This window comes from Bactrocera neohumeralis, chromosome 2 (genome assembly GCF_024586455.1).
Source record: "Bactrocera neohumeralis isolate Rockhampton chromosome 2, APGP_CSIRO_Bneo_wtdbg2-racon-allhic-juicebox.fasta_v2, whole genome shotgun sequence".
Lineage (NCBI taxonomy): Eukaryota > Metazoa > Arthropoda > Insecta > Diptera > Tephritidae > Bactrocera > Bactrocera neohumeralis.
In genome coordinates, this window is record NC_065919.1 from 12,481,088 (window position 1) to 12,508,236 (window position 27,149).

Below are 27,149 nucleotides of genomic sequence, written 5' to 3' on the forward strand. Positions count from 1 at the left end.
TGTGTGCGTGCCTTTACGCACCACCTCGCCACTCGCTCACTCTCGACGCGTGCTTCGTTGCCGCTCGCCTTTTTTTCGGCTTCTTGGCTAATGCCCGAGCGCGCGCGTCCGCCGCATGCGTTGGGCTGGTGGATGCTTGGCTAGCCGGCTATGTTGCTCGGCCGTGGCTTGCTTGCCAGCCGCTGCTAGTGGGTTGTAAGCGTTCGTCCGCCCGTTCGTTAAAGTAAATTTCGGCTGTTTGCCGGTGAGTTGTGTAGTTTGTAGTATTGTGTCTTGTTTTTGTTTGTCGTTAGTTATGCTTGCCGAGTGGGTCGATTGGGTGGTGCAGGGCGGTGTGTGTGCGCCGAATTTGTTGTAAAAGATGTTAATTTTTTGTGCGGCTGCTGTTGCTCGTGCGTATGTATGTATGTAAGTGCGCGCGCGTGTGTGTAAGTGCATGCAGGTGAATTGTGTGTGCTGCGCGGCAATTGTTACACTTTTCATTTGCTGTTGTTGCTCGTTTTATGCTCGTAGGGTGCGCGTATGCACTATATGTCGCCCAACTATGCAATTTGACGTCGCCGCCGCCGCTTTATTTTCGCGCAAGCCGTTTTATTCGCCTTTTATTTTGTTATTTTCTTTTTTGTTTTATTTAAATATTTTATTTTATTTTACCTCATGCCTCAGCATAACACAATGACACATGCAGTACCCACATTTGCCGGCTAACATGCAACTCTATAGACACATACGCAGATAACCCAGCAAAGTGTCTTCACCTTTAACGAACTCGCTGCTTACCTATCCACCCGCTACTCGACGCGCCGCTGTGCGCGAACACACATACACACATATGTATAGTGCTACTAATTCCTCAACACTTTAGTATATGTAGGTGTAGATTTGTAAATATGCTCGAAGTTGTGTGCATATGTATGTGAGTAGGCGCTCGTGCATATGCAAATGTGTGCGTTTGTGTGTGTTTGGCTGTTGCTACTGTCGGATTTCACTAGAATGTAGTAATGTATCTTGTCAGCTTTTGTTTGTCTGTATTTCGTCACTTTGCTCTTTATTTAATTTAAAATTTTTATTTGTTAATTTGTTGTTGTTGCTGCTACACTTCTTACGAATTGTATCATTTCACAGCGCGCACTGGCTTAGTTTCGTATGTTAAATTGAAAGCGTTTTTGTTTTTCCACCGTTTTCTTGTTTCACTTTTGTACTTTGCATTTTGTTTTTGCTTTGGTTCTTGTTCGGTGCTAGCTTTTTCGTATATATTCAGTACTTGAAGTCTTTAATCTACAAATTCTTTACTTTGTTATGTCCGCATTAAGCTTTTAAGAGTGGATATGTAATTGCTGTTCTTTAGCGTTTCTTATAATAGAATTCTTATTTATTTTTAATGGCATAGAAAATAAATGTTTAGTAAAGTGAGTCAATTAAGTTTAATGTTGGAATTTTTAAAGAAAAAATCGAAAAAATTTCAGAAAATATTTTTTTTTATAATTTTGAAAAAAAAACATTGACAAAATTTTGGCAAATATTTTTTTTTAAATTTGAAAAAAAAAAACATTGATAAAATTTCGGCAAATATTTTTTTTATAATTTTGAAAACAAAAACTCAACAAAATATCAGCGAATATTTTTTTATAATTAAAAAAAAAAACAAATTGACAAAATTTCGGAAAAATTTTTTTTTTAATTTTGAAAACAAACATTTTGAAAATTTATAAATATTTTTTTTATAATTTTGAAAACAAAAGCTCAACAAAATATCAGCAAATATTTTTTTTATAATTTTGAAAAAAAACATTGACAAAATTCAGCAAATATTTTTTTATAATTTTGAACAAAAAAAACATCGACAAAATTTCAGCAAATATTTTTTTTATTTATTTGAAAGAAAAAATCTACCGAATTTCAGAAATTTTGTTTTTTATAATTTTGAAAGAAAAAAACGATAAAATATCAACAAATATATTTATTAAATTTTTTCTATTCGAAATATGAATGTCGCAATTTTTATTATTTAATTTACATATGAATTGTTTTTGTTACTATTTTTTTATGATTTTGCTTGATTACTTAATATAAAGTTGTTTTATGGTACAAAGCTAAAAAAGTTCGGTTTTAATTAAAAAAAAATATTTAATGAATTATTTATTATATTATATATAACAAGTATTGTTTATGATTGATTATTTAAAATATTTTAAGCTTATATTATTTAATATAAATAAAATTATAACCCTTTTTTATAATAAAATTTCAAACATTTGAAAAGGTTTGGTGTTTAAAATAATTTAAAAAAATATTCCATAAAAAAAAATTTACAGAAACGCTATTTTAAAATTGTCACTATTTCGTTATTTAACTTGTACACAAATTATATTTTTTATAAGTTTTTATATATTTTTTGTTTTTCTTTTTTGGTTTTTGAATGTATGCTTGTGTACTTAGAGTTAGATTTGTATAAAAATTATAAAAATGTAATTTAAAAAACGAAAACTAAAAGAACTTTTATAAATTACTTTTCAGAAATTCAAATTCAAATTGCTTTATTGCAGTATAAAAAAATTATATGTACATATATTCAAAAATTTGATTATATTATAAAATTTGAACTAATTTCAATATTAAATAATTTTTTTTGTCAATGACAATTTAAATACTTTTTTAAATTAATTTTCTTTTATAGTAAGGAAATGTTTTTGGTAAAATAGTATTAAAAAAAATTAAATAGATGACAAAATGTAATAAATATTATTTAAATTTTAATAAACTTAATTTTAATTTTTTTATTATTTAATTTAATTGTTTTTATTATAAAACAATATCGTTTTTTATTGCTTTTTTCAAAAGTTTTTTTAATTATATTTTTCAGTAGTCAAGAATATTTCTACTACTAAATGCTTTTTTTTTAAGTTTTTTTAATTATTTATTTCAGTGGCTAGGAATAATTTTTAATACCTACATATATCTGTTCTTAAAGCGTTTAATTGACATTTTAATTTTTGTATAGACACTAGATTCTAGCCAATTACGTTGAACACTGTATAATTTTTATATAATAAAATAAAAAATCATGAGCCAATTTATAATTTTTAATAAAAGTATATAAATATATTTCTAATTTTTCTGATTTATTTTGTATTGTTTTGTTCAGATTAAGAAGTTTTAAGTTGCTATAATTTTTTTTGCGTGGAATTATTTTTTAATTGAAAATTTTTTTCATTTTTAATTTTTTATTTTTAATTTTCATTAATTTTACTTTTTTTTAACTTTATATTTTTTCCATTTTAGTTTCTTTTTAATTTTTTTTTTTGTTTTTGTTCAATTAAATTTATTTAACTTAACATCAATTCGATACTTATGCCGAGTTCACAATTTAGAATAAAAGTTACTATATGTTCAATTGTTCACATTATTTAATCAAAACTCTCATTGTTAGCGGTTATTTTACTTATATTTGCGAAGTTCCGAAATAAGCGATTTATAAAACTAAAATTATAACATATTTTTCGCACAGTCCTTCCATTTACGTTTAAAAATAATATATTTGAATTTTTCAACAATTTTTTTATATCAACAAAATTCACAGAAAAAACTTTTCATTTTTAATTGAAAGCAAAAATAAATGTTTGTTTTAAGTGTTTTCAATCAATCAATTAAGTACTTTATTAAATATTTTAAAACAAGAATAAAAGTAAAAAGTTTTCAAAATTATATATTCCAAATTTTTTAAAAACTTTTTTTATTAAAAGCAATATAAAACTTTTTTATCAACATAAACATTTTTAAACACTTTTTTAATTAAAAGCAATATTTAAATGTAACCAAACTGTTTATTTAAAAGCGTTAATTTCGTTTCTTTAATATTTTTTTCTAGCAAACTGAATGATGATTTTGATAAAATATTGTATTAAATATTTTGAACGAGAAACGGCAGATATACAAAAAACAAAATTTTTATATTATTTATATCATTTTTAAAATTATTAAAATGGCTTTAATATTATAATCGTATTTAAATTTATTTTGCAAGTTATTTTTTTTATAAGAGCCACTATTTTAAATATTTCCATAATTATAACATTTATTACATTGTATTATTATCGAATGGAATTAGAAATGCCTTATGCTTAATAAAATGTTAATTTTTAAAATTTACATTAAATGTGGTGAAATAAATTTGCTTGGAATATTTTTTGATAAAAAAAACATCAAAAAACATATGCTAAATATTTTGCAAATATTTTTTTTAACATATTTTTCAAAATATTTTTTTAAAAATTATGAAAACAATTTCATTCAAATATGAAAAAAATATTTATGGTATATTTTACAAATATATTTTTCTACTAATTTAAATATATGTATTTTGTTGCATATTTCCAACAACACAGATTTTTCAAGCATATTCAAGGCGGAGTTAAAAGCTTAATAATTCTGATTCTGTTGTCATAAATGAAACTCCCTTTTTATAAATGGAATGCTCAAATAATTGTTTGCGCTTTTTATAATAATAAATTCCTGTTTTCAGAAAAATTTAAAAATATTTTCCAGCTCATAATTGATTTTTCTTTTTTGATTAATTTTTTCATTATTTTTGTATTTTTTTACGAACCGAGCACTATTTGACACAAATAATAATTATTTTATATATTTGAAATTCTGTTGGCTCAGAATTTGTATTTAAAATACTTTTTAAACCGTCGCACAACAACAAAAACAACACTCCATAAAATTAAATCCTTTTTGATGCCCAACAGCCAAACACACTTTACGCGAATAATAAATGAAATGAAATAACTGCCATTAATGCAATAAATTCAATTTCAAAATAACAGTCCCACTCTGGCGTTAGTTAGAACACTGGCTTTCTGATAATGCAGCATAGTAGAAAAGCATAAACGTCGAAGCACTTTACCTCTAACCCATAATTGGAAATTTCGTTTAAAACACATTTACACGCTTGAAATGCCGAAAAATTCGTTACAATTGACTCGTTAGCAATGCACATTTAAATTCGGTACACAAACTCCGTACACTTATATTTCACATAATTATTCAACAATTCACTGTGTTTTCACAATTTCATTCAAATTTGACATTTTTCGTAAATTTACAATCAGCATTGCTGTACGTAATTTCAACACAAGAATTCATTTAAGTCAGACACCGATTGACTCGCGCATATCCGCAAAGCGTTGTCATTCGTATGCGTGCTCTACAGCGACTGAACGGCTCCCCAATTTGATGCCTGAACGCAGCCGGTCGCACAGAATATCGGCAGCAATGGCAACAACAGCGGCAGCAGCCGATGACACAGTGCACATGGCCGGCTAGCAGTCAACTGTCAACCAAGCGAATGCATTTCTGTGCGACGCATTCGTGGCATGTTAATTTACAGTGAGACGAGTGCACTTTACAGCGCACTGTAAATGCATGCACATGGCTCTACAGTAGTGTACGCGTATGCAAAAGTACTAACACTCACTGCTCGCTCGGCTTGCAGTTAATGAATGCACTGGCTGTAAACTCTGTGCCACAGCAATGCAATTGTTTAACAGATGCCTAGTTTACAGTGAATTAAGCACTTTGTGTAGAATCATTTTGCTTCAGGAAATTATTTTTTTTTGTAGTAGAAAATTAGTCAAATGTTTTTTATTCTTATGCTTCTCTCTAACCGGCATTTCCCCTCCACCTTCAGCATGCATTTTAATATCCTATTTGTTGGCTCGGAGATATTGTTAGTCAGTGATAAGACAAGTAAGTGTTTTTGAGGCAGCCACTCATACATAAATACCTCTCAAGATATGCACATACTTGTATGAACATAAATTCATCTATCAAATTCAATCAAATATTTTTAAGATTCCTCATAATACAATAAATGAAATATTTATTATACTACATAGTAAATACATATATGTATGTATGTATGTAAGTGTGTTTGTTTCTAATTAAATTCTACTTAATAGTCGGCGTCCCATTGCCTCTGACGTTAATTGAAAGTAATGAACCATTTGTGCAAATTTATAATTGTACCTATCATTAAACTAACATATTTACACAGATAGAACATACATACATATGTACATACTAGTACTGTTTTTTTTCTTGACTAAAGCAAATTTAAAGATGTACCATTCCCATTTAATGTTTATTTTGCTATTTTGAAAAGTTTCTCATACCTACATACATATGTACATACATATTCCTCTAAAAGTCAAATCGGAGAAATTTAGACACCAGTGTTTTTCACTTCTGTGTTTTGTTGAAATTTTTTTAGTATTGTTCGCTTAATAACTAACTTAAAACATGTGGTTTGGCATATCAGAAGCAGATATTTGAAGATCATTGGCTTGGCGTAATTTTGATTTTTCAATAATGTCCTTAAAAGCGTGTTTCGTTGCAATGACCATCAAACTAAATCGGTCAAGTGTAGAGAAGTTCTGTGGAAAATTAATTTTATACTTTGTTCAATTTTTTAAAGTGCTTTTGGGTCGTTAGAAGTATAATTAATAGCGTACGATCGAACTCAGAATACCGATTGTGAGTTTAACTCTTTTCGAACAAAAGTGGAACATACAAAAATATCGATTTTGTCTTGTATTGGACACAGTTTGATTTACAAGTCTCTGAATATCGTACACGGTATATATTTCCCCCGAGATCCACTCCATTACGCTTAGACACAAACTAAACAGAAAAAACGACGACAAACTAAACAAAAATGGTACATAAGGTAATGATACAGAAAATTTTAAAACAAAATTCTACAAAATTTTGACCTTTCAACGCTTGCTTGGATTCGAGCTATTATCGACGTCAAACGACATAGTTTTAAATTATTTATTATATTTAAATTAGAGGAAAACAAAAAAATGTCTTTTGGTATTTATTATCATTTAATAGACATTTAAGCATCATGGACTTCTTCTGTTAAAAGGTATGAAAATTAAGCAAAGAATTAATATTTTTAAACAGAAAATTGCATTATGTGGGTAAAAAATAGATAGAAATAAATTCTTTCCTTTGATAATTTTATTGTTTTTTTTTCAAAATAAAACTTCTCGCTTTAAAATTGACTTAAAACATAAATTAATATATGTATGTACACACATACATATGTACATACATATGTAAATTTTTGTATAATATATGTAGCATCTTTTAAATTATTTTCTACATTTTAATACGAAAAGAAGCAAAATTTGTTTATATAGAATGCTCATTGCCACAAATATTTTATTTTATATAATATTAATATCTTTTCTTTAATATCATTTTATTCGTCTCAAAATATATAAAACTGTAAAATTTACAACAATTTCCATCATGTACATACATACATACATACATATGTAAAATTATCTGTTGTATCCGTTATCAAATTACAATATTCAAACGCTAATCCGCATTCTTCACCTTTTGAATCATAATCAAAATTTACATTTGAACAGGAAAAGAAAAAGTACCCAATTTATATGAGCAGCACCTAAAAATAAATAAATGCAGTAATACTTTTGAATAAAAACAAAAAAAATAACTGTACAAATTTGCACTTAAGTGTTGTCATCAAAACTAACATTTTCTAATCAGTTCCTACATTGATATTAACTGTTACTAAATGCAAACGAAAAACTGCAGAACCCACTATGTAAATATTGCATTCCATTAACATTGAGTGCTTGAACACAGATATTATTTAACATTCGCTGTTGAAAGTGCGTATAAAACACTGCTACTCACAGCAGCGCTATTACTGCCAACAGCTAACAGTAAAATAAACACAACACTGCCCGATAATTTACTTCATAAATTCTGCTCTGCACACATTAACATCAGCACTGTCAAGCAACATGTTCGCTTTCAAGTGTGGTGGTGAGAATTTGCTCAGCACAAGAGAAGGGTTGCTCTCTGCAACACTTTCGCCGCCTACCATTGCATGCCGTTGCCACCAGTGCTGTGGTGAATTTATAAGATTTCCGCTTCCGCATATGGCACCACCACACTACGGTTATCTAATATATACACAGAGGCGACTTTGTGTTGGTGAGAGCGCGCACACACAATCTCTACAGCTGTGGTTTGTTAGTTTCACTCAATCGCATGCATGCATGTATGTTTGTAGGTGTGCGTGCGTGTTATTTACATACGCAAATGTTTTATTTTGAATTGGGCAGAAGACACAAAAAAATCAAACACAAAAACAAACAAGCAATTAGGCGAAAACAAATACGCATACATACATATATACAATCATGTTTTCATATGTACATACAAATTAGAATTTATTTTTTATTGCTGAAATAGAAAAACACTGAAGAGTTGATAAGCTAGACAAGCGCCTGTTGGCGTTGAGGAATTTTCAGCGCCGCTAATGGGAAATTGAGCAATACTGCAAATGCAAAACAGCGACACCTACTTACATACATACATACATATGTATATAGTAGAATATGTGTATTTAATGAATTTATAGGAGTTGCTCGCACTAATTATGTGATAGCTTGTAAACAAAATAATTGATTGCTTCGAATCAAATAAAATATTTTAACGCCTTCTTCACTTAGTGATTGACTCTACTATACACATACATATGTATCTATGTGCGTGTTTCTACGCCTCTGTGTATTTGCATACGAGTATATGCCCCTTTTTTGTTATTTGTTTTGCTTTTTTTTTGCAAACTTGGTCATTGAACTCTCCGGTGTCTTACTTTTTGCTGTCACACAAATACATAAATAAGCACATAATTTATAAATATGTATATTTGAAGCATTCATACATACGCATACCACAACCATATGTTCCTGCATACGTTAGCAGAGAATTCCGTTTGCGTTCTGATAACACCTGAATCAAGTGTTTGAATATTACCAGAACAACAACATGCGTTTGCGTTATGTACTAGTAATGTGTATGTGTGTATGTATGTTTGCACGTTTGAAGGTGTATGTGTTCGTATGAGAGCTATAAAGCGGCTACTGCGCGTGGATACGCAAAATTCGGCGAAATGCGTGCTTTTGTTGTTGTTGTCGGCTGCCAACTGTTATCTAACAGCAAACTGATGTTGTATGTTGGAATATTACTATGACCTTGACGAAATGAATGTTTAAACGCATGGTAACCGGTAACGGTGTTACCCATTTCTAGAAAAATTTTAAAATTTATTCAAAACGTAAATTATCAGATTCGAAAACTTTTTGATTATATTTGGTTACAAAGAACAGTCGTTTGCAGAATTACCATGTCAATTAAGCCATGTCCGACCATGTCGCTTAATATGCATCTGCTTCCACTGTCCGTAGATGTATTTACTCGGAGTGTAGCAGCAAGTTCTGCAATCAGAATAAATGAATTAGAAGGTTGGAATCGGAAAGAATATGGACATAGTGCCAGCCTGGTTCAGCTAAACCTTAGTAAATCAGACTATATCCTCTGAAGATTCGATCTCAATAACCACTTTCGGGTTTGGTTACCCTCTGAATGTAGAAAAAGTTTAGTAGAGGAGGAGAATAATACCTCTGTCTATCCCGACAGGTCCAAAATGGACTGCGGAGTAGAACAGGGGTATAATCCACGAATCTTAATCTCTTATTCTATCCATCTACCAAACTTAGTCAGCAGTCCCAAACGGAAGTATAAGCATAGAGAAGGCTTGTGGGCTTCTATTGAATACTAAAGGAGAATACAAAATACAACTATATACACAAAAAGCTAGGCAGCATTGCTAACCTTGTTGACGCCAAGAATTGATTCCAGTATAGTAAACAATTGCAGGATGACTTTAAGCTCACTGGCAGGTCAACTCGACTTGTCCATAATTTGGGTTCCCGATCAAAGGCACATTTTCGGCAACGAAAAGACAAACGAGTTGCCAAAGCTTAGACGAATCCGAGGAGTAGTTAGTACCATGCCCGCTAGGAATGATCTATTCTGAAGAAATAACTCTAATCAGATGGAAATTAATAACAAGTTGCAAAATAACAAATCAATTATAGCCCAAGTATGACTGAAATAGAACCAGGGACTTATTAAATGAGTCCAGAAATAGTATATAAAGACTTACAGCCACTATAACGGAACACTGGCCTTTTGAAAACCATGCGCTAAAAATGGGCCTACATCATAACAATATTTGACCCAGCTGCAAGCTAGAAGGAAATACGGAAACTGTCTTCCACTTTCTCTATCAAAAAACAGATAGAACAAAATTTAAAAAAATTTAAGCGTAACGTTAACACGTTCCCACGACAGCCAAGTAACCGGAACGGATCCGGAGTTTTATCCGGCCAAGGCCTATCACCACGGCACCATTCTTCGAAATTATTTCAGCAACATTTTCTGCCGCTACAACAACAGGAGCGTAACTATAAAACAAAATTGCAATATTATAAGGTCCAATGATAGCGCATCAAAAGCTTATTGAGCTTTTGAGCCCAAATCAATTATATCTATTGATTGTACGTTGGATATCAACCCCTTTTAATGAAATGAACTAAAAACTTTGTATGTTTGTACCTCTGAGGACCTTTATACTAGTCATTTCAGAGAGATTCGCCAATAAATCGCAAACATCTGAGAATTCTGATATATTTGAAGGATATTACAGGCTACTATTAAAGTTCTTATTCAGCTGACATTCCAGACACGAAGTCTACTAGCTGTAGCAGCCTTCAAGAAATCCAGATCGGGGACAAAATACAACGCTTTCGAACTCTTCTACTATGCCCGATTACGCCGAATATTAAGTCAAGCGCTGTCATGTAAGCCAGTCAGCTTCCGAAGTCCAACTGTTACCAGTTTTGGCCAGAGCCATTAACCAGCTTATGTGGAATCAAGTGAAGCACTGTTTACATATTGGGATTCTTGAAGTGGAGTCACTTTAGTACTTTATACTTGGTAGCCACAATTTGCTGTAAACAACCAAGCAAAGCTCAAGTGGTTACAAGTTAAGTACTAGCTCAAAAGCTTTTTAGCTGTTCTTGATCCTTTCTATAATATCTATTTAATATTATACCTAAGTACACTTAGCTCTCATTCAGACTCAAATTTTAAAAATATAACAAGAAAAAAAATAATGGATATAATTAGACTCTAGTCAATCCCATGACCCTTCTGCTTAGATATACTATGTAACGGCAAGTAGTTTTCGGGAGTTTTTAATGCATGGTCTACTGCTTGGGGTAGCAGAACTGCAAATCTTAGTGGTCGTCTCATTCTAGAACTTTTGAGTCAAACAAACCTTGCATTTTTAAACAGCGGCATACAAAATACCTTTCAAAAGGGATATAAAGGTTCCATAATAGACCTAATGTTTGCTAACGACACGTTTATCAGACATACTAAGTGGAAGGCGTCAGATATGTACACGAATAGCGACCATTCGACTATAATTGCTGAAGTTTCGTTCTCCCAAGAAATTGCACTTTGTCGGCGAAATACCTCTCGAAAACGAAGTTGGCGGCAAAAGGAATTTGATACTAACGTTTTTGAGACCATCTGAAATGCACCAGGCGAAGACGTCGCCCGCTTAGTATCCGCGGTCACTCCGCACCGTTGCAATATGCGACGCAAATATGCGCAGGACAAGATATAATCACAATCGAAAGCCGGTATACTAGTGGAACGAAGAAATCGCCAAGCTGAGAAAGCTCTGTCACTCAGCTAGACGTTGCCTACAGCGTAAGTAGGGAGGAGAAAACGAAATCCGCCTCAGAGAAGCATTTAAATGCCAAAAAATCTCCTGAAGTCTGCCAATACCCGTAGCACTTATTCTGTTTCGAAAAGTTTTGTGAAGAAGCAAACATAGACCCCTGAGGACCGGCATACAAAATTTTGTAAAGTGTACGAAAACTTTGTAAGAAACCGCTTGGCGGTAGCAATACAAAAAGACGGCGGATTATCGGAGAGACAATTCGGCTTTATAAAAAAGAGGTAAACTATTGACGCACTAAGAGAAATAATTGGTACTGGGAAGTGTGCAATAAGATGGAAAGGTGGTGCAAAAAAAAAAAATACTGCGCACTAATAACCCTGCATGTGAAGAGTGGAGTAGACAAATATAATAAAAGCTCTGCCTAAAATATGCGCTAGGAGATTATTTTTCGAGACGGACGAGGGCACTCAGAGCTACACTATGTCCAGTGGAGTACCGCAAGACTCGGTTTTTGGCCCACGACTATGGAACCTGATGTGCAACCAAATAATGTGAAAACAATCGCATATGCGGATGACCTCAGTAGCAGTGGCTAAACGTCTGGATGACCTCCGGATCAAATACAATGACTGCATAAATGGTTTGCGCCGATGGCTGAGCAGAAAACAGAAGTCTTGTTCATAAGCTCCAGGCGGCTCCAATATGGATACAAGCGCTAGAAAAAATATGCATGATTCTCCCGAACCATATCAAATGACGCTGCTGGCTATTACCTGCCAGGGAGACGAATTTGTACGAATATATAACTTATCAAGAGCGACTACCGCAGCAAAAAAGGATAATCAAAAGCATCGCAATGTGGTAGAAACGGTGGCAAACTTCATCCAAAGGACGGTGGACCCACACTCTGATTCCGGACATACATTCGTGGAATATATAGACAACATGGGGACACTTGAAGATAATCTCACCGTGAAAAATTTTACTGCACTTATGTATATGCGAGTTCTCTGTAAAATGAAAAGCTGTCAGTGAATCAGCAGCTCTAATTATGACAAGATTGAGACATTTATAACAGTTTAGGGGTCATCCAACATGGGGACCTGGATTTCCACCTGACCCAAATATTAAGCGGGCATGGGTGCTTCAGAGGCTATCTGTACAAATTTCAAAATGACGTCAGTCCGTATTGTTCAATGTGTATGGAGTCAGTAGAAGATTCTGAACAGTAGGTGGTAGTTTAACGTTGGAAAATTTGACTGCACTTATGTGTCAGTCCTCTGAGCAGTGGAAAGCTGTTCGCGAAGCGGCTACTTCCATCACGACAATATTAAGACAGCTACAGCAGAATAGAGGAGACGTCACTCCCATGAAGTAATACCTTATCTGGTGGTTCCGTGTGAGAGTCTTGAGTTGGGAGTAGGTTAGGTTTAGCGGATTAAAGTCCCGCACTCCGGCTTTCGATGCTTCCTACTACTATAAAAAAGGAGTCAGTCCGTCCATACAATATTAAATAGTTGAGAGTAGGTTAGGTTTAGCGGATTAAAGTCCCACATTCGATCCTCCTTCCATACTTTCTCCAACTATAAAAAAGTAGTTTTCTGTAGCAGATCATCCTTATAAACACAACAGTTTACCTTAATAAACCATTTTTCAAATCACCAACATATTCTTTAGTTTAATTGGTTATCATTTTTCAAGTCCCTTAAGTATTTTGGCGACGAAATAATAAACCATTACACATACTTTTCGAGTGTTTCCTTATTGGTCCTTGAAGAAGATTAGTTACTTTTGATTTTTCAGCGACTTTTACGTATTTTATTACTTTATTTGTACGAAAAATAAACTGAAGTGTATGAAATTACGAGCCCCCAAGGGGAAATCCATTTAGCACTTTACACTAGCCGCTTGAGACTTAAGGGTAGACTTCTTACAAGTGCCAGTTAATACGCGAAATATTCCAAAAACTTGTGTCTACATAGTAAAGCCAGTTTGAGACGGGCCTCCACTTAATTACGTATGAGTACGTATGACATTCCACAGTTTAAATTGCTTGCCAAAACAATAATAAATGTCAAGTATAAATACTGAACATATTAGGCCGAACTTTTCAATTTAATTCATTCATTTTTATACTCTCGCAATAATATAGTATAATAAACTCACATAACGGTTGTTTGTAAGTCCTAAAACTAAAAGAGTCAGATATAGGGTTATATATACCAAAGTGATCAGGGTGACGAGTAGAGTCGAATCCGGACGTCCGTCCGTCTGTCCGTCCGTCCGTCCGTGCAAGCTTTAACTTGAGTAAAAATTCAGATATCATGATGAAACTTGGTACACGTATTCCTTGGCTCCATAAGTTCGAAGATGGGCAAAATCGGCCCACTGCCACGCCCACAAAATGGCGGAAACCGAAAACCTATAAAGAGTCATAACTAAGCCATAAATAGAGATATTAAAGTGAAATTTGGCACAAGGGATCACATTAGGGAGGGGCATATATGGACGTAATTTTTTCGGAAAAGTGGGCGTGGCCCCGCCCCCTACTAAGTTTTTTGTACGTATCTCGGAAACTACTATAGCTATGTCAACCAAACTCTACAGAGTCGTTTTCTTGAGGCATTTCCATATACAGTTCAAAAATGGAAGAAATCGGATAATAACCACGCCCATCTCCCATACAAAGGTTATGTTGAAAACACTAAAAGTGCGTTAACCGACTAACAAAAAACGTCAGAAACACTAAATTTTACGGAAGAAATTGCAGAAAGAAGCTGCACCCAGGCCTTTTTCAAGTCTCTTAAATTTTGGCGTCGCCCACTAATAAACCAAAAACCATACTTTTCAGGAATTGGTCCGATTTGAAGAAGATATATAATATTTTGATTTTTGATGACATACGTTTTTATTGACTTTATTTTACAACCACGCCTTCTTCCAATATAACGCTATTTTGAATTCCATATGCCTTTTTAGACTACGAGGGTAGATACAATTGCCATGATTAATAGCGGAATAAAACTTGTGTTACAAAAAGCCAGTATTTGAAAAATATGTCATTTTTTATTGATGTTTGACACCCGAACTTTCAATTTAATTCTTGTTTTTATTGATATTTAAGAGCTTTTTTCAATGACATGCAGAAAATGAACCCAATACCGCCTAACTAACAGACCGAAACACACACACACGCCTGCTTCTTAAATGTCACAAACGGCATGAATAACCTAAAAGCCGTTAGCGGTATTTTTTTTAGTTAGAAACAGCTTTATTAAATATGACACTTAATAGTATCTTCTTTTTTTCTAAATATAGCCTCATTCACTTGGCACTCATTTGCACTGACTTAGATACATACATGTTTGTGTGTGTGTGTGTATATATGTATAACATTAAGTGCCAATATGCTGGTAATATGCGTACGTATGTACTTATGTTATTCACATTGTTATTATCAGTTAATCGCTCAAATCTCTGTGTATGCCTTTTTATGGCAAGCACTTGAATTTTATCAAATTTGACATAATTGCTGTCTGCCGTCGTTCGCTTCAAAACGACAATAATGCAAACACACTCAAAACAAAAGTCAATAACCAATAGGAGCTTAATTTTTTGTCCGCTACACCTTTTTTATCTTGATACAATGTATTTAAGACAGTACGACCCCGACTAACCAAACGACTTTGCATATAAATATATGAATGTATGAATGTATATAACCATTTAGCTGCTAGTAGCTTCCTAGGAATGCGTGTAGCACTAGTAAGCGTTAAAGTTGGTGTGCATATACACACATACGTCTGTATGTATGATAAATACTCGTATGTGTTCAATATTGCATATATTTATTGTGCAGTATAATTTTGGGCGACTTTTAAGCAACGTGAGAATTTCTCTTTTTATCTACTTTGTTCATTTATTTAGAACAGTTACATATTAATTACAGTTGAATGCAAAGAAAACACTTTTGCCTTTTTACACATTCACTCGTAAGTTTTTGAACTTTTCTCAAGTTCATCCTTCACGCTTGAGCATAACAAAACGATTAAACGCTTTGCGTGCATATCCATCCACTTGGCGATTTATCTGCTCAATCTGAGTTGTAATTAAAGTCAACACCTGCTTTCTCAACACATACTGTGCCCAAAAAATAAGGTGACATTGTATTTATTTTGAAAACTCTTTATTTATTCTTCCAAATCAATTTCATCCCCTTCAAAGTAATCCCCTCCCGATGCAATGCACTTATGCCAAGGGATTTTCCAATCTTCGAAACACTGATTGTAGTCACTTTCCGGGATGGCCTTCAGTTCCGTCTTCGCTGCGGCTTGAATCTCCTCTATCGTATAAAAACGGTGTCCCCGGAGCGATCTTTTGAGCTTGGTGAACAGCCAGAAGTCGCACGGCGCCAGATCAGGTGCATACGGTGGTTGCGGAACGATATGGGTTGAGTTTTTGGCGAAATGATCACGAATTACGAGGGCAGTATGGGATGGTGCATTATCGTGGTGTAAAAACCAAGAATTGTCTTTCCACAATTCCGGCCTTTTTAGGCGGATAGCGTTACGCAAACGACGCATAACGTTCAAATAATATTCCTTGTTGATTGTTTGACCGGTTGGAAGGAATTCATAATGCACAACACCACGATAATCGAAGAAAACAGTCAACATGACCTTGATTTTTGAGCGACTTTGGCGCGATTTTTTTGGTCTCGGCTCTCTTTTGGCACGATATTCGCTCGATTGATCGGTTGTTTCGGGGTCGTAAGCATAGATCCAAGTCTCATCGCCAGTTATAATGCGTTTCATGACACCCTGGTAGTCGGAAAGCATCGTTTCACACACTTCAACGCGACGCCTTTTTTCCAAAAATTCAATGTTTTCGGTACCAGTCGAGATTTGACGCGCTTGAGGCCCAAAACATCCTTCAAAATGGTATTGGCTGAGCATTTCGATATGCCAACTTCATCAGCAAGGTCATTAATTGTTAATCGACGATTTTTCAACACCAAATCTTTGATTTGTTGAACGTGAGCTTCGTCGGTTGAGGTTGATGGTCGCCCTGGACGCTCTTCGTCTTCGACACGTTCACGGCCGGCTTGGAACTCACTATACCACTTGTAAACATTTATTTTAGACATAGCCTCATCATCAAAGGCTTTCTGCACCATCCTGAACGTATCCGCAGCAGAAAATTTATTCCGTAAACAAAATTTAATCCAAATTCTTTGCTCAACAAGTTTCGACATCGCAAAAAACGAAAAACTCACTTTTAGCAGCTCACAAAACGACACGTATCTCAAACACTAATTAATATTTTGACATGAAATTTGACATAAATGTGACTGACAGTATTACCAACCTAAAAAAAATAATTCTCCAAATCCTTCAACACGCGCAGTTTAAATTCTAATGTCACCTTATTTTTTGGGCACAACTTACATAACACAACTGGTTGGCATCCCTCTAAGCGAACTGCGTAAGACTGTGATAAATTCCGGGGGCCTGGAGGCGAGTTAGAGTTGTTTATCCCGAAGGCTGATAAGACATCACGGCCAAAGACTTCAGGCCCATCCTGCTCTCCTCTTTTTACTGATTACCATGCAAAGATTTTAGGCTGACGGGACCGAACATAAGAAATGGAAAAAGAAAAGCTGCAACAAGTGGATATAATGGAGTATTTAGGGCTCGTCCTAAATAGGATGCTCTCATGGATGCCCAATATCGGGGATAGAGCAAAGACTTCATTTGATTGCCATATACTTTTGCGTTAGAGTCATTGTCAAAAGGTGGGGTCTCTCACCAAAAGTGATTCTCTGGCTCGACGATACTGTAGTAAAGATCATTATGTTCAATGTAGTCTTTACGTAAAGGAGGTCTCTACCACTCCACTTGCACTTGCAAGGAAACTCGAAAGCATTACACGAGCGGCGCTTGTCAACATGTGTGATGCATTAAGGTCCACTCCAACCATGGCATTTAATGCCAGTTTGCATATAGTGCCCATAGATATCGCTGGAAGTGGTATGGCCAGGAAAATTGCTTTCAAACGCAGAAAATCTGAGTTTCTAAGTAAACACATGTCTCTACATTCGGGAATCTTCACAAGCTTTGACTTTATACTCGATATTTTAGATCATACATATGTATGGTCGCCAAACCGAACTCTGGTAGCATTTGCTCTACCCACATACCAGTGAAGGAGTTGTGGATGGGTAGAACCCATTAGAGGAGAGGTAGAGGGGGCCTCTTTAAGGCTACTGGTGTTTACCGACAGATCTCTCTGCTTGTTAACACTCTCTCTTTCAGCAACAGATTCAAAGACTGTCCAAATAGTGAGTCGAGTCGAGTCATCAGCTGGTTAATAGTCGTTAATTGAATATAAATCCAGTCGTTCATGTGCCATAGACTCGACTAACCTTTGGAAATCAAGTCTTTCATTTTACTTGCACTCTATTTACCAAAGTAAAGCTCTCTCAATATGCTAGAAGTGAGTCAATCAGTCGAGTAGTCTCTAAAATACCTGTTTAGTTTTTCGTCATATTTTATTTTCCCCAACACAGAATGTAAATATTAACAAGGCGCAATTTCCACCTTTGCTCTTATCAATTGTTTTCCTTTGGCGCCTGCATTTGGTGTAAGTAAGGTAGCTACAGTGACTTGTAAATCCACTTTCTACTTCATTCTTTCTTCTCTTGTTTTGGGCATATACGAGGGCGACCTGTTGTCAAACTAGACTGGCATATAATTTTGGAAGTTTGAGTTGATCTCTAGATTTTTAAGTTTTTTGTATTTTTGACCATCTTGTTATAGTTCAAAGTACTTTCGACGGAAAATATTGAAGTTTTCCGTTTAATGTGAATACATATTTTTTCTAAAGAGATTTTTAATCACAGTGCGAGTCACTGCATTTGAAAGAAAGCCCAACATTTTGCGCATGCGCACTTCAACTAAAACTTGTGCTAGTTTTCCTAGGCTACAGCTAGCCTTCGTTTGTGGATAAGCGATATGAGAACATACTCATCTAACGCCTGCATTTCCCGGCTCTAAAACATTATAGTGGCTTGTTGTTGCTGAGCTTATAATATTTCTGTTTATTTGTATGTTGTTCTGTGTGTTATTGCCTGGTGTCCGAGAATCATACCCACTTCGAATATGTTTGATTTCATTTTACACGCTCAGTGCCTACAATTCCCATCATCATTCTCAAATAAACAAACATTTTTATATCAAAAACCAACAAATCCACGGCAATCAAGCAAATTTCCATGAATTACACCGATAATTTGTTGTTTTGTGGTGCTGTTGATTTGTGCAGCAACATGTATGTAATGTTACGAAGAAGAAGAAGAAAGGAGGATAATCTTGTTGCACTTGTTTTTTCTGCTTTGCTTTTAGTTTTTGTTCTTGCTTTTTGCCTTTGCTCGGCATCGTCATAATCTTGACATTCTATAGCATCGCCAGTTATTAGTTGTGCGTAGATGCTTTATCTTTATAGCCAGAATCTTATCAACAGATTATGTAAATATCTAAATAAAATGCTTTCGACATTTTACTACCTATACATATACATATGTACGTATGCAACAACTGTATGTCGCTATGCAGTTATGCATGTACATGTGTTTCTGTGTCTTTCAAACCGCGGAAACCGCTGAAAATTTCAAAGCGTTTCAAGATCGGAGCGTGAAATAAAAAGTGTGCCCTTAATTGCTTGTGTTGGTGGTCCACTTAATTGTTATATAGGCCTATACGCACACATACGTATATGTGTTTGGCAGTAAATGTATGTTTTAACATGTCTGTGTTTGTAAGTGTCGCGGTCATTTGTTAATGTTTTTATTGGTTTCAACTTCATTACCTTTTTATTTTCTTATTTTCTTGTCTTTATCGAATTGTGTGTAGCATATTTTATTGTTTTTGTTGTTAACCATTTCTACTTTCTTTGTTGTATTTGCATTTGAAATATATAATGATTTATCAATTTTAATAAATTTAATTGAAAGCGAAGATATGCATAATTCTTCGTTGATTGTTGTGGCACTAAAATATGAATTGAATTAAAAATCAATAAAAATTATGATATAAATTTAATTATAAATTATAATTTGGAAATTTTATGAATACATTGAAAGGTAAACATTCAAACATTTGAAATATTTAAGTATTTTTTATTTCTACCAATTCTCGACTAGCATTTCAGGCTCCCTTGCTGCATGGCCTCAAAACAATTTTCTCAGCGTTTTTTCCGCAGACCTTTTGGGATTTTTCAGTGGGTATGCGCGGCACCTATTCTATCTGGATCGAGTTCATTATACTTGTTTTATTTGCAACAGTTCTTTCTTTAATCAATATTTCATATATTTTTCTTGTTGTTAATCCTTATACTCTATTTAAAAATTTTTTTGTTTTTTATCCTTATTTCTTTACCTGAACTTTCCAACATAATGAAGCTTCAGTGCTAAAAGCTTTCATACGTTAGGAACATTTCGTTTCCGATTTAGTTCCTAGATTTAAATTCGTCTACGTCTTGGAAATTTCTGCAAAGAATCTAATCTTTTAATTCAACCAAAACACAAACAAAAAAATCCAAAACAAAAAAAATCAAAGTCTTCTGCTCACGTGACACTATTCCTACCACAAGCTTCTTCTTATTTACTGGCGTAGACACTTACGCGATTATAGCCGATCGCCACAATCGATCATACATAAAAGAAAAAGCCCCAAACAATATACTATATACCCCAAAGATCGCTTTTCAAACACAATATCGTCTACGTTTTTGTACTGCACATAAAAGTATATTGATTTTAGTTCGAAGATTTTTACAAAATCAAAGTTCTCACTCTTTTAAGTTCAACAAGCATATTCCCGAAGTCGTTACATCTATTTCTGGACTTTTCCACGAAATCTGTCATATTGAGAGAAATACCAATCAGTTCGTCACTGGTGGTTTTCAATGAGAAATTACTAAAAAAGGGTCGAAAACTTCTTCAAAATATCATCGCCCTCACGTAGTCAAAGAAGCAATCGGATCGCATTATCGACTAAGTAGAATCTTCTCATTTCGAGTAGCTATCGTTTCAGTTAACAGTGATCTATAAACATTACATTTTCTATTTCATAAACTAAAGTCTGGCGCGGATCCTCCTGGGCTTTTATAGCCTGAAATACAAGGTGCGTTCCAAAGTAAACAGGACTTTTTGGATCTAGCGCCCCCTGGTGGCGCCATCTATATGTCACTAGTGCGTTATTTTTCGATTGTACAGTGAGAATTTCATGACATTTAATCGATTGAAAGCGAAGTTATTGCGTTTTAAATGTCAGTATGTTTGTGTTATCGGTGCGAAAATGAGCTTCGAACAAAGAGCCAACATAAAATTTTGTTTTGAAATTGGTTAAACTTTTACCGAAACGGTTCAATTGATGAAACAAGTTTTTGGCGAGATTGCCTATCCCGTAGCAGAGTGCACGAGTGGTTTCAACGTTTTCAAAGTGGTCGTGAGGACATAAATGACGATCAACATGTGGACCAATCAAAATCCGTGATCAACGGAAATTCCATCGAAACTGTGCGTAAATTCATTAAAAAATAAGCCGAAGTCATCATTGAAATGGAATTGAACATCTCCAAAACATCGATTTATCGCATTTTGACCGAAACTTTTAAATTTTGTTTCAACATTAGAAGGACACCATTGTGACCGATCATTTAACCAAAAATCACATTTTAACCATTAACCACTTCCCGTATTCACCTGATATGGCACCGTGCGATTTCTTCCTTTTCGGAAAATGCATTTGCCCATGAAAGGAAAGTGTTATGCAGACGTAGAGGCCATTCAAAAGGCTTACACCGGCATACTGGCGTCCATACCGACATGCTTTTGGACCGTGCAAAAAGCTGTATTGAAGCAGATGGAGACTATTTTGAATAAAATAAATTGATTTTGCCGAAAACCTATTTGTTCTATTTTTTTTCAGTCCTGTTTACTTTAGAACGCTCCTTGTATATTGATTTTAGTTCGAAGATATGTACAAAATCAAATTTGTGCCTCTTTTAAGTTCAACAAGCATTTTCTCGAAGTCGCTCTATATATATTTTTTGGATTTTTCTCCGAAGTCTGGCACATTGAGGGTATCTCTCTCTTTTTTACAATTTCCAAAGTACCCGCTTTTTGTCACAATGTATGAAAAAGAAAATTTTTTGATATTAATGGAGATCTCCGCCAGTTTCGTTAACAGTTTAGTCCAGTCATTATAGTAAGTTCACCTCGGAATTCGATATACCCATTTAAATGTCTGTAAATACATATTGGAGGATGGAGTTATGTGTAGAAGTTCACACAAGTGAGGAAAGTTCTCTGATCGTCATTCAATGGGAGTGGCCAGAAACGATTCTTTTACACATGGCTCAGGCAGCTCACTACTTCCGGTCTTTGACCAAGTCTCCTCTGGGTAGCCTAAGAACATCCGTTCGAAGGCGAGCTAATGTGAGAAGACGAAACATCCCCTACATAGGGTTGTGCGCTGGGTTTGGGACCCGCCACGTAAAAAGCCCCCCCAGTGAATAGGTATAACCAGTCTCGGATGAGAGAACGAGGGCAAAACGAAATATCTCCTGTCATCAAACAAACAGTCGTCGCACTCGCGACTTGGCTCTCACGTCACTGTTGACAGTCATAACTTCGAAGTCGTAGATAATCTTGTCTATTTAGGAACCAGCATTAACACCACCAACAATGTCAGCCTGGAACTCCAACGCAGGATTGCCCTTGCCAACAGGTGCTACTTCGGACTGAGTAGGCAATTGAAAAGTAAAGTCCTCTCTCGACGAACAAAAGCTAAACTCTATAAGTCGCTCATAATTCCCGTCCTGCTATATGGTGCAGAGGCTTGGGCGATGACAACAACCGATGAGTCGACGTTACGAGTTTTCGAGAGAAAAATTCTGCGAAAGATTTATGGTCCTTTGCGCATTGGCCACGGCGAATATCGCATTCGATGGAACGATGAGCTGTACGAGATATACGACGACATTGACATAGTTCAGCGAATTAAAAGACAGCGGCTACGCTGGCTTGGTCATGTTGTCCGGATGGATGAAAACACTCCAGCTCTGAAAGTATTCGACGCAGTACCCGCCGAGAGAAGCAGAGGAAGAGGAAGACCTCCGTTGGAAGGACCAAGTGGAGGAGGACCTGGCTTCGCTTGGAATATCCAATTGGCGCCACGTAGCGAAAAGAAGAAACGACTGGCGCGCTGTTGTTAACTCGGCTATAATCGCGTAAGCGGTGTCTACGCCAATTAAGAAGAAGAAGAAATACATATTGTAGGTATACCCTACCATATGTAGGTTTTGAGACAACTTTAGGGTGTCAATATACAAGTATTTACAGACATATAAATGGGTATATCGAATTCTGAGATTCTTACCTAATTTAAGCTTAAATGACTGGACTAGTTAGGCTGGTCCAGCAAATGGGGGGAATATATATTTTCCACGCAATATCTACAGAGAGCTTTATACTACTTCTGGCAGTTAATTGATGTGATAATAATCAACGATAGATACCCTCTATGAGCTGGCAATCCCGTAAATTTGCAATCACTTTCGCACCTAATAAATCTGCAATATATTTTCTCAATTAGACGCGCTTGGCTCACACTTTTGTCACATGCAAAATAAACAGACAATAAATTGTAGGAGGTAAACACACACAATTCTGTGAAGATATCGTCGCCGTCATCGCGTCGTAAAATTCAAGTTCATTGCCGAACATAATTGCGCGCAAGCAACAACAATAAAAATCGCACTGCATCATCGCCAAAAAATGCCACCGGAAAGCAGCGAATAAGAGTAAAGTTATAGCTGTGATATTTCAACGCGTCGCACACACACACACACCCACACACAGATACATTTTTAATGATAAATTGCATTCATAAATTTAAAAATAATTAAATTGAAATCAACAAATATCAAAGGAACTTTGGCTGCACACACAGCGAGCTGAGCTTGAAGCAGGTGGTCTTAGAGGGAGCGCGCATGTGTGTGTGGCGCGTGTGGACGGCTGCCAGACGCTGTGCGGTGGCGAAATTCACCAAATAATTAATATATCTGTCATTGTGCGCGCATAAATATAAACCAACAAAAAATAAAAGCGAACACATACACACTCAATAAATATACATATGCATATAGGCACGTATGATGATAACAAATGTGCGGCAGCAAAGAATTAGCAACGCTTATTTATGTGGCATATCAAACATGGCGCCGCATGCCACCCGACGCCGCAGCCGTTGCCGTTGCATGCCACAAGCATCCAATAATGAAAGGAAATGCTTGCAGTGCCTCCTTGAAAGCTGAAAGTGCACAAATATTTTGCGGAAGAGCGCAAGAATTTATTATTTAATTTACTACTAACTTTTATTTGATTTTTTTTTTACGTTTTTCCCATACACTGAAGCTGCCCAAATGCCGCACATATTTATTTGTATTTTCTGATTGCATTTGTGGCGCTTTTTGGCATTTCACTGGGCTGCAAGCGCACATATACCACATGTATGCAGGTGTGAGTATATACATACATATGTACATGTATATGTGAATGTATGCATGCGATGTGTTGAAATTTTAATGCACACATAACTGGACCGTGAGGTGAACTAATTATGCTCTGCTCGCCCTAAACCGCCCCATATCGTACCACTTAGCTTGATTTATATGCTATAAATACCATACATTCACACCAACAAATAATTAAGAAGAATTAATTACTTCCGCAGTACTGATAATTTTCCAAAAGTTATACATTTTTGGCTGATATTTGAAATGCGATTTGGCAATCGGCGATTTTTTACGGTCCTATTTATTTCAATATTAACAAAATGCTCACAAGAATTAACAAAATGCATTTCAAGAAGCCTCCAAAGAATGTGCAACTCGAATGGTATTTATCTGAAGACATTTACCACTGCTATGGCAACACCTTAGTTGTCAGTTAGTCAATACATTTGGGTTTTTGTTGGTGTTTTGGAAAACTTTGGAGATCAGAATTCAGTTTTCCACTATCAAATTCAAGAATGCTGACTTCAGGCCAATTTGTTATTTAAACGAGTGTTCTTTTGCCACTTGCTTACGTAGAAAATTTTAATATTTTTTAAATGAATCGCGGATGGATAAGAAATATTGGAAAAGAGCAAAAAAATTCAGTGGAGCCACGAATTTATATCTGATACTCGTATTTTTCGGTAAATTATGAACAATATTCTAATGTACGACAAAATCGGAGACCCAAGGAGAGTTACTGAGAACCAGGGAGAGCCATTGAGAACTCCTGAGAGCCAACGTAAACCAAGGAGAGCCACAAAGAACTAAGGAGTGCTACTGAGAACCAACGAGAACCACTGATGAGCAAGGAAAGTCACTCAGAAACAAAGAGAACCACAGTGAGCCAATGGAAACCACTGAGAACCAATGGGAGCCACTGAGAAACAAGGAGAACTGCTTTTTTCTTGGTATTGTATATACAAGTTTTGTCGCAAAAGAAACAGGATTGTTAAAAAAAACAACAAAAAATTAATATTTTTCAAAAGTTATATTTTTTTATTCAAAGTAGTTTCCTTGTGCTTCGATACAGCGTTTAATTGACTTTTAGCCCGGTCAATTAGCATTTCAAATGAGTGTTTAAGGTCATTTTTCGGAATGCTCTTGAGAATATCGGTCGTCGCCTTTTGGATAGCTGAAATGTCCTGAAACCAGTGTCCTTTCATGGGCAAATGAAGTTTTCCAAATAGGTAAAAATCACAGTGTGCCAGATCAGGTGAGTAGGGTGAGTGACTAATGGTTAATATGGAGTTTTTTGTCAAAAAATCAGTGACAAGCGTCGACCGATGACATGGCGCATTATCGTGCAACAGGCGCCAGGACCCTGCCTCACGGTATTGTGGTCGAGCACGACGAATGCGTGACAAAAGACCTTTCATAACACCAAGGTAAAACACAGCATTAATCGTTTGGCCAGGTGGGACGAACTCTCGGTGTACAATACCCTCGGAATCGTAAAAACAAATCAGCATTGTCTTTATTTTTGACTTTTAAAGACGACCGACTTCTGATCGTCACAGAGGTCCTCACGACCTTCTTGGAATCGCTTAAACCACTCATGCACATTACTACGGGATAGGCACTGATCACCATACATTTTTTTCATCATTTGAAATGTTTCAGTAAACGTTTTCCCATGTTTAAAACAAAATTTAATATTTCCTCTTTGCATTTTACGACCGATGACCAAAAGCTGCTGTCACTTTTTGATCGATAACATCGTTTGTAGTTATCCAATTGTCTTAAAATTTTTACGAAATGTCAACAAGAGATCAAACTTTTTATTTCATATACCCACCAATAGGTGGCGCCACCAGAAACAGTTATATTTAAAAAGTTCTGTTTCTTTTGCGACAGACCTTGTACATATATACATTTATTTTACAAACGTCGGAGACTTTTCTTTTGGGTGTTACAAACATCGTGGCAAACTTAATATAACCTGTTCAGAGTATAAAAAAAACAAGTAAGGAAGAGCTAAGTTCGGGTGTCACCGAACATTTTATACTCTCGCATGGTAAAGTGATAATCGAGATTTCATAATACGTCATTTACATATTTTTCAAATACCGTATTTTTGTAAAGTTTTATTCCGCTATCATCATTGGTTCCTAATGTATATATTATACAGAGAAGGCATCAGATGGAATTCAAAATAGCTTTATATTGGAAGAAGGCGTGGTTGCGAACCGATTTCACCCATATTTCGTACATGTCATCAGGGTGTTAAGAAAATATTATATACCGAATTTCATTGAAATCGGTCTAGTAGTTCCTGAGATATGGTTTTTGGTCCATAAGGGGGCGAGGCCACGCCCATTTTCAATTTAAAAAAAAGCCTGGGTGCAGCTTCCTTCTGCCATTTCTTTCGTAAAATTTAGTGTTTCTGACGTTTTTTGTTAGTCGGTTAACGCACTTTTAGTGATTTTGAACATAACCTTTGTATGGGAGGTAGGCGTGGTTATTATCCGATTTCTTCTATTTTTGAACTGTATATGGAAATGCCTGAAGGAAACGACTCTATAGAGTTTGGTTGACATAGCTCCGAGATATGTACAAAAAACTTAGAAGGGGGCGGGGCCACGCCCACTTTTCCAAAAAAATTACGTCCAAATATGCCCCTCCCTAATGCGATCCTTTGTGCCAAATTTCACTTCAATATCTTTATTTATGGCTTAGTTATGACACTTTATAGGTTTTCGGTTTCCGCCATTTTGTGGGCGTGGCAGTGAGCCGATTTTGCCCATCTTCGAACTTAACCTTCTTATGGAGCCAAGAAATAGGTGTACCAAGTTTCATCATGATATCTCAATTTTTACTCAAGTTACAGCTTGCACGGACAGACGGACGGACGGACAGACAGACATCCGGATTTCAACTC